The sequence below is a fragment of the Manis pentadactyla genome, chromosome X (assembly GCF_030020395.1).
Source record: "Manis pentadactyla isolate mManPen7 chromosome X, mManPen7.hap1, whole genome shotgun sequence".
NCBI classification, from domain to species: Eukaryota; Metazoa; Chordata; class Mammalia; order Pholidota; family Manidae; genus Manis; species Manis pentadactyla.
In genome coordinates, this window is record NC_080038.1 from 115,525,032 (window position 1) to 115,538,113 (window position 13,082).

The window sequence follows — 13,082 nt, forward strand, 5'->3', positions numbered from 1 at the left end:
TTAATTAATCTTCACACAAATATATATATATCATAAGGCAAGATCAGACTAGTTACCATGTTTCAACTCAAAACAAAATACTGCAATGTTCAAGTCGGAAATCACTAGAGATACAACTTCAGCTTAGACTTTGAGCTAAGCAGAAAGCTTACCTTTTAGTCACTGAACCATATCTCTACAGTGTTACATACCATGCTTATTATGTGTTCTCAAATACAGAACTAGTTAATTGAGAGAACTAGATTCTTTTCTTTTACTTCACATGGGTGTACTACGTCCAACCAATCTGAGAGGTACCCTTAACTCATTGAGTTGGAATTTATATAACTACTTATACTGAATTATGGAGAAATAAAACTTATATGATCACCATGTGATCGAAAACCCTGGTGAGGTTGTGAGCACCGGAAATCGCTAACACTACCATGTTACAGTAACACCACCAAACTTTGATCACCAATGATTTTCATGTATTTTGTAAAGAATAAACAAACACTAGGACAACTGTATGACACAAGTCATTTTTAAAGAATATAATACCAATCTAATCATGACATATCCTGTCATGACACCTACTTCATCTTCTATTTCATAGAATTTTGAAAAACCACTTAACAGGGCTCAAAGGCATTTGAAATTCCACCCCACTCCCCATGATATAAAGTAATAGTTTATTTCATTTAAACCTTTGGCCATCTAACTGGATAGACATGGCTATATTATCAGGATTTCAAAATCAATTTTTAAAAAGTACAAAGTCCCTAAAATATTCCCAAAATAAAAGACAGAATATATAGAGAACAGGTTAAATTATGAACTTCAAATTTAAGAGAAAAATTTGATTCTACTTGAATAAATAAGATTTAGAAAGTGTCTCCAAATGTTTAATTACCTAAACACATAATAAGAATTTCAAGCTTTTTAAAGTAAACTTCTACTTAAATATTCAATAATCTAAAAGTTAGAGCCTAACAAAATAATATGAAAAGTTACCCTTCTGCGACGACAGTGAAGCAAACCTGTTTCCTTCTCCAAGCACTAATAGAAGGAACCTCCCACGCCCAGAATGCCAATCTGGAAACCCAACATTCTTCTTACAACTGCAACTTTAGAGAGCAAGTCATAACACTTCCTGCTGGAAAAAGAGAACACCCTTACAAAAGAATGATACAATACTTATGAGTCCCCTTCCTGTCAGCCTCACGGAATTTTTGCCAAGGACTAATAAATTCTAACTTCACGACACTGAGCGCAAAGTTAATTGTTTTATTTCAGCTCCACTGAAATCATGCAGAAACACAAGGGAATTTAAAGCTGGTTTAGGTCAAATAGCTACAACCCACATACCTATTTAAGAGTTTGAACATTAGCCAAGTAACCTACTTATTTTGGAGCACATGGAACGAGCTTCTCCCCAGTCACTGGTCCATGGTAAAGTGCATTAGTCAGAAGGGCAAATTATCTCAGACCACTTATGTTATCTGTTATTCTTTTCAATCTATACTTATTTGTGCCTTCATACAACATTCATACTCCACAAGCTAGGTGTTGTAGCATTTCTTTCGAGTACCTACATCGTGTTTTCTCTTGAAAATGTAAACTATTTAAGTGTAAGAACTGTATTTTCCACCGGCCACAGCATATAACCAAGCCACTACTTGCTGAATGGAATGATTTTCTATGGAGAGGAAGTACTGCAGAGTAGTTAAGACCTCTGGAACCAGATTGGGTTCCAATCCTGGCTCCACAATTTACCAACTGGGCAGGTCCTTGGGCAAGTTGCTTAAACTCTTGTGCCTCTATTTTCTCACCCAGGGATAATAGTAACTACCTTACATAATATTGACTACTTCCTACATTGCTGTGAAGCTTAAATGATTTAATATGTTTAACTTCAGATCATAGCCTGGTAGCACATGGTAAACATTAGATAACTGCTGTTCTTTCTGAAATTTGCTTTTAACTGGTCTAGCAATTCTAATCAGTTAATTGCTAAACTGAGCAAACTGGTTAGTTGCGAGTGCCCTTTATGGGAAAGAACAAAAAATCAGTAGGAATACTGTGCTAGGCTCAGGAGACCATTTCTAATACTGACATAGGTAGGGCAAGTCAGTCACTTGAAAGGAAATGGAGAGCAATGGGGGCAGTCAGGATTTTAGAAGTGGGCCAGACTTGAAGTCTGTGTGACCTTGAACAAATTACTTAGCTTCTCTGAATCCTAGGTTCACATCTATATAAGTAGAGCTAATTCAGTCAACTCATAGACACGGAGAAGGGACTAGTGGTTACCAAAGGCGAGGGGTTGGAGATGGTGGGTAGGGAGGGAGAAGGGGATTAAGGGGCACAATAATTCACAATCACAATATAGGTTGGTCAGGGTGATGGTAGTACAGCACAGAGAATACAATTAATGACTCTAAAACATCTTACTACGTTGACAGCAACTGCAATGGGGGTGGTGAGGTCTTGATAAAATGGATGAAAGTTGAACCACTGTGTTGTGTATGTGAAACCATCATAAGATTGTATATTAATGATACTTTAATAATAATAAATAAAAAGTCTATTACCAAAAGATAAAAAAAAGTAGAGCTAATTCCACATACTTCACAGGGTTGCTAAGATTAAACAAAATGACATAAGTACATAAGAGCATCTGGCTCCAGCACAAGGTGCTCAGTAAATGGCAGACATTATTATAACCAGTCTAGGTTAAAACATGCATAATACCATCTGATCTACCTACCTAATAGGAATGAAAGTGAGATGATAGATATTCCAGTCATTTATAAATAATATGAAACAAACTGAAGCATTTTATCTTAAAATAAGGAGGCAACTCATACTGCACTTACTTGTAAAAGGTTCAGGACAGTCCACCTTATAAGGCAGAGTGTTCTCCGGTTCTCATCACTAACCATTAGCAGACACTGGATTACATTTTGTCTCCTTAAGGGAGGCACTTCACTTTATTTCATCAATCATGAAAACTGCATGAAATATCAAAAGGCAACACAATCCAGAACAGAAGGAATATAGCAGCAGGAGCCAGAGGATGTCTTTTTCCATCTGTCTTCGTTGCTGACTCACTGTGTGAAGCCTCTTCAACTTTCCTGAGTCCCAATTTCTCCACTTGTAAAATAAGCATAGCACTACCTGCCTGGGGCCTGTCAGGGCATATGTGAGATAGTAACACCCAAGCACACTGGACTAACTGGAAGAAAGGATATACGTGTATTCATTATCACGTTTTTTGCAGAGAAAATTGGGGCACAGATAATCACCTCAGCTAAGATGACAGTATCAGGGTTAGACCAGAAATGTTGGATTTTCCAACCTTATCTTTTCTTCAGCCATACTTGTTACTTCAGACCACTTAGATGGGTCTGCCCCAAGTGCTATTAGCTTCTTCAATGACAATGCTACCTAGAAATGGCTTCCTTGATTTTATCTTTCATGGTCATCTGGAAAGTATGTGCTTTCTGGCTTTCTGAACTCTAACATTAATCTTTTATCGGAGTAAAATCTGTCCACACCAAGTCTTGATTTTAAAGTCTATTTACCATAACATTGTAGAATGCATGTATACTGCAAAACATTGTGGTATAACTTCTAGGAATGTATACATACTTGCCTCAAAAATGGACATCTACTTAGTAAATAGTAGGCCATTTCCTAAAACACTGTTCTATTCCATCAGTAGTTCAGCCAGTTTTAGTCTGTGGCTCATTTTGTAACCTTCTAAATGTCTCACTCATCATCTGTGGTATATGTGGATTTGCGGGATTGGGGTTTGGGTGGGGAGGAGGCGTGTGTTCATGTTTGCATATGTGCATATATGTGTGACTGTGTGGGAACAGAATCTGTTTTTACTACAGGTAAAGAAAACTGCTTGGGGAATAGAAAATGGTGGCAAGGGCTTAGTAATACATTTCACATTTTATAAACAGGCCACAGAATGAAAACAACTTTTACACTGAATTCTAAATTCATCATGATGAATGCTGAGGAAAGCCAATGAAAACATATAAATCTCTCAAGCTCTCTCTCTCTCTGTATTTCAAATCTCTGTCAGATGTGTAAGTTACAAAGTTCACATACATACACCTGTGGATACACACACCCCTTGGTGAAAAGGAAAGGAAGAAGCACACACCCAAAATTGCGTGAGAGTTTCATAGATGCATCAGTGTAATATGCACTTAGAACACAAGATCTAGGCATAGTGTTTTTAGTCTCTACAAATTTTCATTCATATGTCATGCTCTCCACCACACCCAATACCAGGTATATTTTTTCCATGTGTAACATATACACCAGAGGCCTCTCCCACTGTGGTTAATGACACACCTCAGTAACACTGATCTATTGTTTTTTTGATGAAACAAGATTTTACCCATCTTCATGACTTATAAAGCAAACAAATAAATTAGATCAACAATGACTGAAGCATTGAAGCAAAGGAGTCTAACATAAAACAGGTACCAAAGTAACACCCAAGAAACTGCTACTGTTAATTTTGGACTACACTGGAAAGTTTGGGAAATTTATACTATGGGGTATGAGATATACAAACTTCCTGTTGTATGGATGTGCCAGTTTTAATAATCCAGTATATCTGATTTATGTAATCATCTTTTTTTCCTATTTCAGAGGAAATTAAGCCACAAAAATATCTCAATTTCAATATTCTAAGGGCCATCTCCCCAGTATTTATTAGTTCTGTATTTGTATAACAATCAAAAATTTTAAAGCTGTCTTACTATGCATTAAATTTATATACTGTGTCTTAATGTGCTGAATCAAAAGGTTGAAATAAACAGAAGGTAGTTTAAGTACCATTCCTCCAAAAATTATCAGCTGAATTACACATGGGGCAAGGGCCTGATTTAAAAGACATCAGTGGACACTGTAGTTAACAATACTGAATTGTGTATTTGAAAGTTTCAAATATAAAAGAGTAGTCTTAAAAAGTTCTCAGCCTAAGAACAAAACTTGTAACTGTGTGAGGTGGTGGATGTTAACTAGACTTACTGTGGTGATCATTTCACAATTCACATAGATCAAATCATTAGGTTGTATACCTGAAAGAAATGTTATATGCCAATTATATCTCAATAAAACTGGGAGAAAAATCTATGTTCTGTTCATAGCTAATAAAACCATACAAAGGAAAATTCATATGCTCTACACCTCTCTATCTTGAGGTTCTCTCACTCAAAAAAAAAACAGGATAGGAAAGAAAAGGAATCAGGAGAGGAAAAAGGAAAGGACAGGACACAACAAAAAACCCAACTAACTCAGAAATTCCTAAATTTTCAGCCCTCAGGATGTGGGGACCCCAAGAGCTTTTTTATATGTGGGTTAGAAAAATCAATATATTTATCATACTAGAAATTACAACTGGGAGTGGTTTTAAAATGATTATTTAATAAAAAAGAACCTATTACGTATTCACAGAAATTTTGTAAATGAAAAAATCACGATATTTTCAAAACAGAGTATGAAGAGTATATTGTTTACACTTTCCCAATTGCTTATTCAACTTAATACAATGACAGCTGGATTTTCACATCTGCTTCTGCATTCAATCTTGTTGCTATGTTGCTTAGGTTCAAGTACATAAAGAAAATATTGCCTCCCACAGATATATTGTTAAAGAAGTATTTTAAGAGCGTTTTCAGATTATTATGGATATTCTTTATAATATTACACCAAAACTCAGCGTGGTAGCTTCTTAAATGTTAGTTTCAGTGTGGAATCTGATACCATACCTATGAATTTTTCATACTCTGTTACATTAAAATCCACTGGTCTACCTTGCACTTTAAATGAACTTTTTACCCATGCCTGATTTTGTAACATCAGGCCATGGTCATTTGAAACAATACTGTTTGACTAGCACAGCTCCTCCAAATGTTGACACACTTCATTTTACAACATCTAACAAATCACACTCATTAAAAACACTGTACTGGCCTCATAAGAAAATTCTAAGTCTTGATACTTGGTGGCTAATGCAAGTTTTCAAAAATATGAATTTCTGCTTGAATGCTGTAATTTTATCATTGGCAACAAATACTCTCTCAGTTATTTCCCTTGCAGTGACAGGCACCCTTGGTTGATTTTTGATAAAATATCTGCCAAATACTCAGGTCTGAATAACTAAAGTGGTATTTGGCTTTTCAAGTAAAACAGTTTTCTAGTTTTAAAAATGTGGCTAGTTTAGCTTGCAACTCAAACAACTGCACAAGTGCTTTTCCTCAAGACAACCACCATACATCTATATGTAGTAAAAATGCTTTATGTATGTGTCCTATCTCATCACACAGAATTAAAAGATGTATACCCAAGAGTTGAGACTTAATAAAATTCATTTTTCCTGCTTTATCAAGGACTTTTGTAAATGAAACACATGTTGTAGATCTTCTAATGGTGACAGTATGCTGTCAAATAGAATGACTAATAATATGGTATGGTGCCATTGCCTTGCTTCTTGCTAAAGCATCAGCAGTTTTATCCACGATTGCTTTTGCACTACTAGTGGAAATGTCAACACGGTGAAAAGAAAATAACATCTTAAGGTCATTATGTAAGTAATCTGCCACACATTTTTTGAGATCTGCTGCTGTTATTTAGTCATATTTGTGATGGAGTCATCTAATTTTAGAGAGACAAAAAACATAAGGTCTGTAGGCTTTAACAAGAAATTTCAAAACTGCCAATAACTGTATTGCATATATAGGTTTTAATGCGAGTTCTGTGGCTATTCAATTGTAAAAAGAAAATTTAATTCATTAATATCAATTCTGAGGGATCAATCTACAGCTTACCTACCCCAAAGCACATTTTCCAGAATCAGGTTCATGCCCATAAGACATGAATTTATCAGTACTTAGAAACTTTTAATACCGTTTTTAAAAAGAACCAGAAGGCAATATATGTTACAAAACTACTTAAAAACAGTCAGCTCATATGTAGCAAATCAGATTTTTCTCCTGATAAACAGTAAGAGTTTCCTTCTCTAACATAAACTAGAATAGAAAAGGTTTGAAAGTTAAACTCTGTGTGTGATGCAGAAATTATGAGTATTTAAAAATATTAAAAACTAAGTGCACTATAGCATTTATGGGTAATATATGGGATATTTTAAGGCAAATTCCAAATAACAAATAAAAAATGGGAGAGAAAAGATGAAATAAAAACATCAAATATTGATAACTGTTGAAGCAAAGGGGTTCCTTAAACTCTTTTACTTTGTATTTTTTTTAACGTTTCCATAAAAGGAAGTTTTTAAAAATTGTGTGAGCTTATAAGAAAGTATTTGGTATTTTGGAAAGCAAAATCAAAATTCCTGGCTTGTATTCATTCACCTGACAAATACTGAATGCGATCCACTCTGTACTAGATGGTATTAGGAAATACAAAGATTCGTGAAACATGCCTTTCACACCTGTGTGAAAGGGCTCAAAGTACTTGTGTTCAAATATGTAATTAATTCCCTAAAATGGACACAATGCCTCCGCTATGACCATTCTACGGGGTACTTATTATTACAAAGCACAACTTGAGCCAACTGAATTGTAAATCATTAAAATGCAATTTTAAGAACAAAGGAAGGAAAAATAACATGAAAGTGAGACAGGGACCATGGATGTAGTCAGAGTAGGGTGAGGGCCTCTGGAGGGGGCAGGGCGGGATATTTGCAGTCAGAGCAACGCAACTGCATGCAAGGAAACCACCCTGCTAAAACTCTATGTTAAACATTGAGCTCCAGAATCATTCTTCAGTGAAATCAGTTAATGTTCCCCAGATAAAGAAGAGTAGCACATGTTTTATTATACTAACCATTTATAATCATGTGTAAGGTTCTCTTTGGCATACTAAAAGGCCCAGGCCTATGTGCTGTCTTTCTCCTTCAGATCTGATGAAGTGATTTTGCAAACTGGGCAACTAATTTAGCAAGTAAGCCCAGGCATAAACACAGTAAAAGGCAGGAAGGATTCCACCTTAAAGATAAGATTGCATTTTAATACCCAAGAAGTCAAGACGTTAGAAATTCTTAACTTACTCTTTAGCAAACAATACCTCAGCCCACCTTGGGGGGCTGAGCAGGTGGCCTTGTTTACTGTGCCCCCAGACCAAGATGCTGGTATCTCAGGGAGAAATCATCAGAGGAAGTTGCTTGTGTTAAGTTAATTCTAAATATTCAGAGACCACTTAAAAAGTTCACACCCCTAAGTTTTTTCATGTTCTTGAAAAATCCTCAGCAGCCTATAAAACCCCCTAGACAACGGCACCACTACGGACTCTCTTGTCCCCTCCTGGTGTGAGCTGGGAGCTCTGTTCTTTCACTTTATCTCTAAATAAAAGCCTGTACCTTGCTCTCCTACCTTGACTGTGAAGCTCATTCTTCGGCTCCGCAAACAAGAACCCTGGCATCAAAAGTACAAAAAAGAAACAAAAAGTAAGAAATGAGACTCTGGTTTTCCTCTATAAAAGGAAACCAACAAGAGATGTGAGCAAATATGGGCATGATCACATCATTTTCCACCACAAGGCGTCATCTTATTTCACTTCAGGACAGGAACCATCATGTCATCTCCTTTGAGTCAGCTCTAGTACTACTCTCATAGGCAAAAATAACTGAGTAATACATTCATTTTTCATGGTGAATACTAAATACGTTAAGTGTTCTATAATTCTTCAAATGACAGAAGACAACGTTTACAGATGTCATACTTAATTTCCAGTGATACTATTGTCCTTTCACCACCTCCCTCCACACAAATTAAATCCATTGTTACAGTTCAACTAGTAATGCCCCTCAGTTACGAGAGGGGTCTAATTATAACACTGATGATAAATGAAAAATAAAAGTGGGAATCAAAAAGTCAAATATTTAATTATCACCTTCCACTTTATTGCTATATATATATATATATATATATTCCAAACAGTAAATTCTTCCCTATTCAACCTTCAGATAAAATGTGCCAGAGTTCTCAAAACTCACTCAGTGAAAGTCTTTAAAAGCTGTGTGGTAGCACTAAATAATTTTAAACTGCTTTACTGTTTCGATATTTAATATTTATTAAGCTCTATGAGGGCAGTGACTTGTCTGCTGTGTTCACCAATCTATCTCCAGTATCTAGAATGGTACACAGTAGGCACTTACTAAATATGTGTTAAATGAATACATAATGACATTGCATCCTAAAGGAATTAAACTCACTGTCATTTGCTATAGTGGTTTATTACACAAAACAGCAAACTTTCACTACTTTTAACACAAAAAAACATAAAAGGCATCTATCTACTCCTGTTCCATTGGGTGACTACAAAATAAGATGATTCCTGAAAACTACTCTGGCCAAACAAATGGTAATTAACATCTTTCTAGTGGCATGGAACTTATGATCATATCTGGCCATTGAATGGATGTTTTTAATGCTTCATTTTTAGAAAATAAAGGCAGTTCAGATTAAAGAAGTGTAATGGAAAGTATAAAGAATTCTGAATTTTATCGAGTTTTCCCTCAAACTTGCCCAACAAAAAAAGACAGAAAAATCTCAGTTTGCTGTGAAGATAACAGTGCTTTTGCTTTCTAACTTTTAAAACGACTATTTTTTTGACCTCACAAAGAATAACGAAACCTTCAAAAGAAGGAGCGGCTTCAGCATTTCCTGCCTGCCTGCCCTAGTCTGAGATTAACCTTGTCAGTTCTTAGGAAGACTTATAAAACCCCTTTAAATGACTAATTCAGACGAAGTGGTAACATGAAGCCATAGTTTATAAGAGGCTGGTTTCTACTTGTTACCAGATGTTGCCATCACTTCAAAGTGTTAAATGAATTCAAGAAGGGGTTCAAATGCATTTACATGTGAAATATTTTCTGACTTCTGCTATTTTTGTGGAGACATGTTCCCAGAGAAAAATTTTGTCTCATTGTCTAATAAAATGTCCTTAACATTGCCAGTATTCACTTTAAGAACCATCAAGAACTCTCTATCACTGTAATTCTTCCATGTAATTCTTGTAAGCACATACAGAACACTTTCAAAACAACACAAACTAATTCCATTTCATTGGGAGTTTGTCATGAACATCCTGTTTAAAGGTCTAGTTGAAAAATCCACATTTCTGAGTGTGTATACTTCTGAAAATTTTTAGACAAGTAAACAGTCCCCAGCTTTATAGTTTAGGGTTCCTTTACCAGGGATAATCCAACAATTGCACTATGCTTTCTGCTTCTACCATTCTTCCCTGATTATGTTAATTTCTTTGATTATGCTGCCATTAAAGTTTTATTAGCTTAATTACAAAGAAATTTTTTTGATCTCCCAGTGAACGGAGTTAAATGCAACAATGACTGCTATTTTCTACACATAATGGTCATTGTTAGGTTTGGCACAACACAGAATCCTGAACACAATGTAGATTTATCCTTAAGACTGGCTGCAAAAATAACATAGTCTCAGAAAGGATTATGTGCCCTTAATATTCAAACATATGAGAGATGCCCCAAAGATCTTAAATATTTATTTTATTTTTGCTGAGATGCCCCAGTTGTATTTCTTTGAAGATGGAGCTGAATCCATTAACATAACACTATGCTGATTCAGATTTCTAGAGAATGAATTGGAACTGACCAGCGTTGTTTGCTGAATATTTTGTTTGGCAATCTGTTACCTGGTACAGCTACAAAGTCTCATTATAATTAATTCTGCCACAGATCAAATGGTTTTTGTGGCCTTCACTTGCTAAAAATCATTTCGTTAGCAAAACATCATCCATACAGGGGTACCTTTGTCCCTCTTCCAGTTTGTTCCTCTTCCTGGTACTATGTTACTTCAGAAACTGGCTAAAGCCATTAGCAGGGTTCTTTTGATAGGGTAGACTGCCATAGGCTCATTGGCTCTGAGCATTTACAGCTTCAGAGAATGAGCTTTTAAAGGTATCTCATTAGAGCAAATAAACAAAAAAAAGCAGATAACTCATATGTGAAGAAAGAAATTGGAATATGTTTATGATGAGTACCATTACACTGCATTCTTCCTTAAATTACACCTTTTTTGATTACAGGAAAGGTTATGCTGTAGCTGTGACTATTACCTGAACAAGTTAGGAAGAGGTGGGGGAAGAAACAAACCACTGATATTAGTGGTAGTAAACTTCTGTAAAGATTACACTAAAACTATATGCCATACGTTATAACTTAGGGCAGTTTTCATTACTGAGAAGTAATTCTGCTAACAGTATTTAAGGTAGTATAACTGGACTTTGCTTTTCAAATTCCTGCTTTCTAAGTCTAACAACTTAATACCATATTCATAATGTTATAGGCCACCAGTGATATATTTTCTTAAAGCAATAAAAGCCAATTTGGAATATAAACAGGATGGGAAAGAGAGCCAGAAGATATTTTTGGTGCCACTGCCCTGAATCATTAAGCAGAAAGAAGGATGGAAAAGCTTTATTTCAAGAAAGCAAGACAGAAATCAAAGCATGATCTCATTCATTCTCCCTCCCCCAAAAGCAAGAAGGTGACATTTTTCCTTCCTCTTCAGCCCTGATCAGTTTAAGAGTCCCCTCCTTTCTTTACACCTAATAGTACATTTCCAAGTATCCTTTTTAAATTAAGAGATTTACCTGATTCTTTCTGTAATTTTTAAGATTTTTGCAAAATCAAAGTATGAGAATGCATAAAAGTTTTCAACTAAGAACTTTTGACTTACTATTCATGAATAACAAATGTACCTCAAACTCCAATACCCTAAATCCTACTGCTTTAGTGGCATTTTGCTATTTGGGGAAATGCATTTGTTTGAAACAACAGAAGAGGTAAACCATACTTTCCTTCAGGCAGAACAATAGGCTAATGGTGGGGGTGTCTTTAAAAATTCTGGAAGTATCCCTTTAAAACACTTAAAAATTTGAAAACAGACCAGTGATTTAGAACTTCAAAGTTATATACCTAAATCAAAAATGTGCCATTCCTTTGGGGAAAAAAATTTACAATTTTGGCAATTAAAAAAGACATCTAAATTACATCTGAAGAAAAATGACCCATTAATATTCATTCAATGATTTAAAAATCATAAAAATAGGCACATTAGAAAATAAAGCCTAGAATGACATTATAGAACTTAAAATTATCCTCCTTAATGGAATTACCATTTTAACTTAACATTACATGAGCAATCTCAAACTTCTAACTCATTAATGCAATTCCTATCAACATCCTCACACAGTTCTTTGTAGTCATAGGTCCACTTATTCTAAAAATTCATGTGAAAAGAAACAGGTGTTAGAACAGGTGAAATATATTGAATAATAAAGTGGGTAGAATCACCCTGCCTGGTATTAAGTCATACCTTGTAGCTAGAGCTATCAAGACAGTGTTGTATTGGCAGATGACAGACCTACACAAATATGCTCAACTGATTTGTGACAAGGGCACAAAAGCACATCGGTGGAGGAACGGTGCTGGGGCAAGCAGACAACCATAAAGAAAAAAACAAAAGAACTTCAACCTAAAAACCTCATAACTTTTACACAAAGGTAAACTCAAAATGGGTCACAGATTTAAATATGAAACATAGCATGATAAAACTTAGGAAAATTTTTTTGAAAAAATCTTCAGGAACAATGCTTGAAGGGCTCTTAGACATGAGAACAAAAAGACAATCCATAAAAGGAAATACCGATAAATTTGGCCTTGCCAAAGTAAATGTTTTTGTTCTGTGAAAGACCTTGTTCAGAGGCTGAAATGACAAGCTAGGAAAAATATAGTTGTATACCACACATCTGACAAAGGATTATTATCTAGAATACATAAAGACCTCTGAAACTCAACATAAAAAAAAACCCAATTGAAAAACAGACAAAAGACTTGAACAGAGATTTCACTGAAGAGGATATACAAATGGGAAATAAACACATAAAAAGATAGTCATCATCGTTAACCATTGGGAAATGAAAAATGAAACCACAATGAGATATCAGTACACAGCTATCAGAATGGCTAAAATAAAAAAAAATGACAATACCAAATGCTGACAAGGATGTGGAAAAACTGG

At 35.2% G+C, this 13,082-nt stretch overlaps 1 protein-coding gene across 9 annotated transcripts in view; it reads right to left on the bottom strand.

Annotated features, from left to right (window-relative positions):
- The window catches only part of PLS3 (plastin 3), a 73,665-nt gene that overhangs the window by 45,579 nt on the left and 15,004 nt on the right, over positions 1-13,082 (bottom strand). The window contains exon 1 of one of the 9 annotated variants that reach the window (XM_057495963.1): positions 994-1,135. The exons of 7 other annotated variants lie outside the window; for them this stretch is intronic. The gene's annotated coding sequence lies outside the window, so the exon portion shown is untranslated. Of the gene's footprint in view, positions 1-993; positions 1,136-13,082 lie in introns of those variants that run through there. One more of the 9 variants, XM_036929944.2, reaches the window with a different exon arrangement.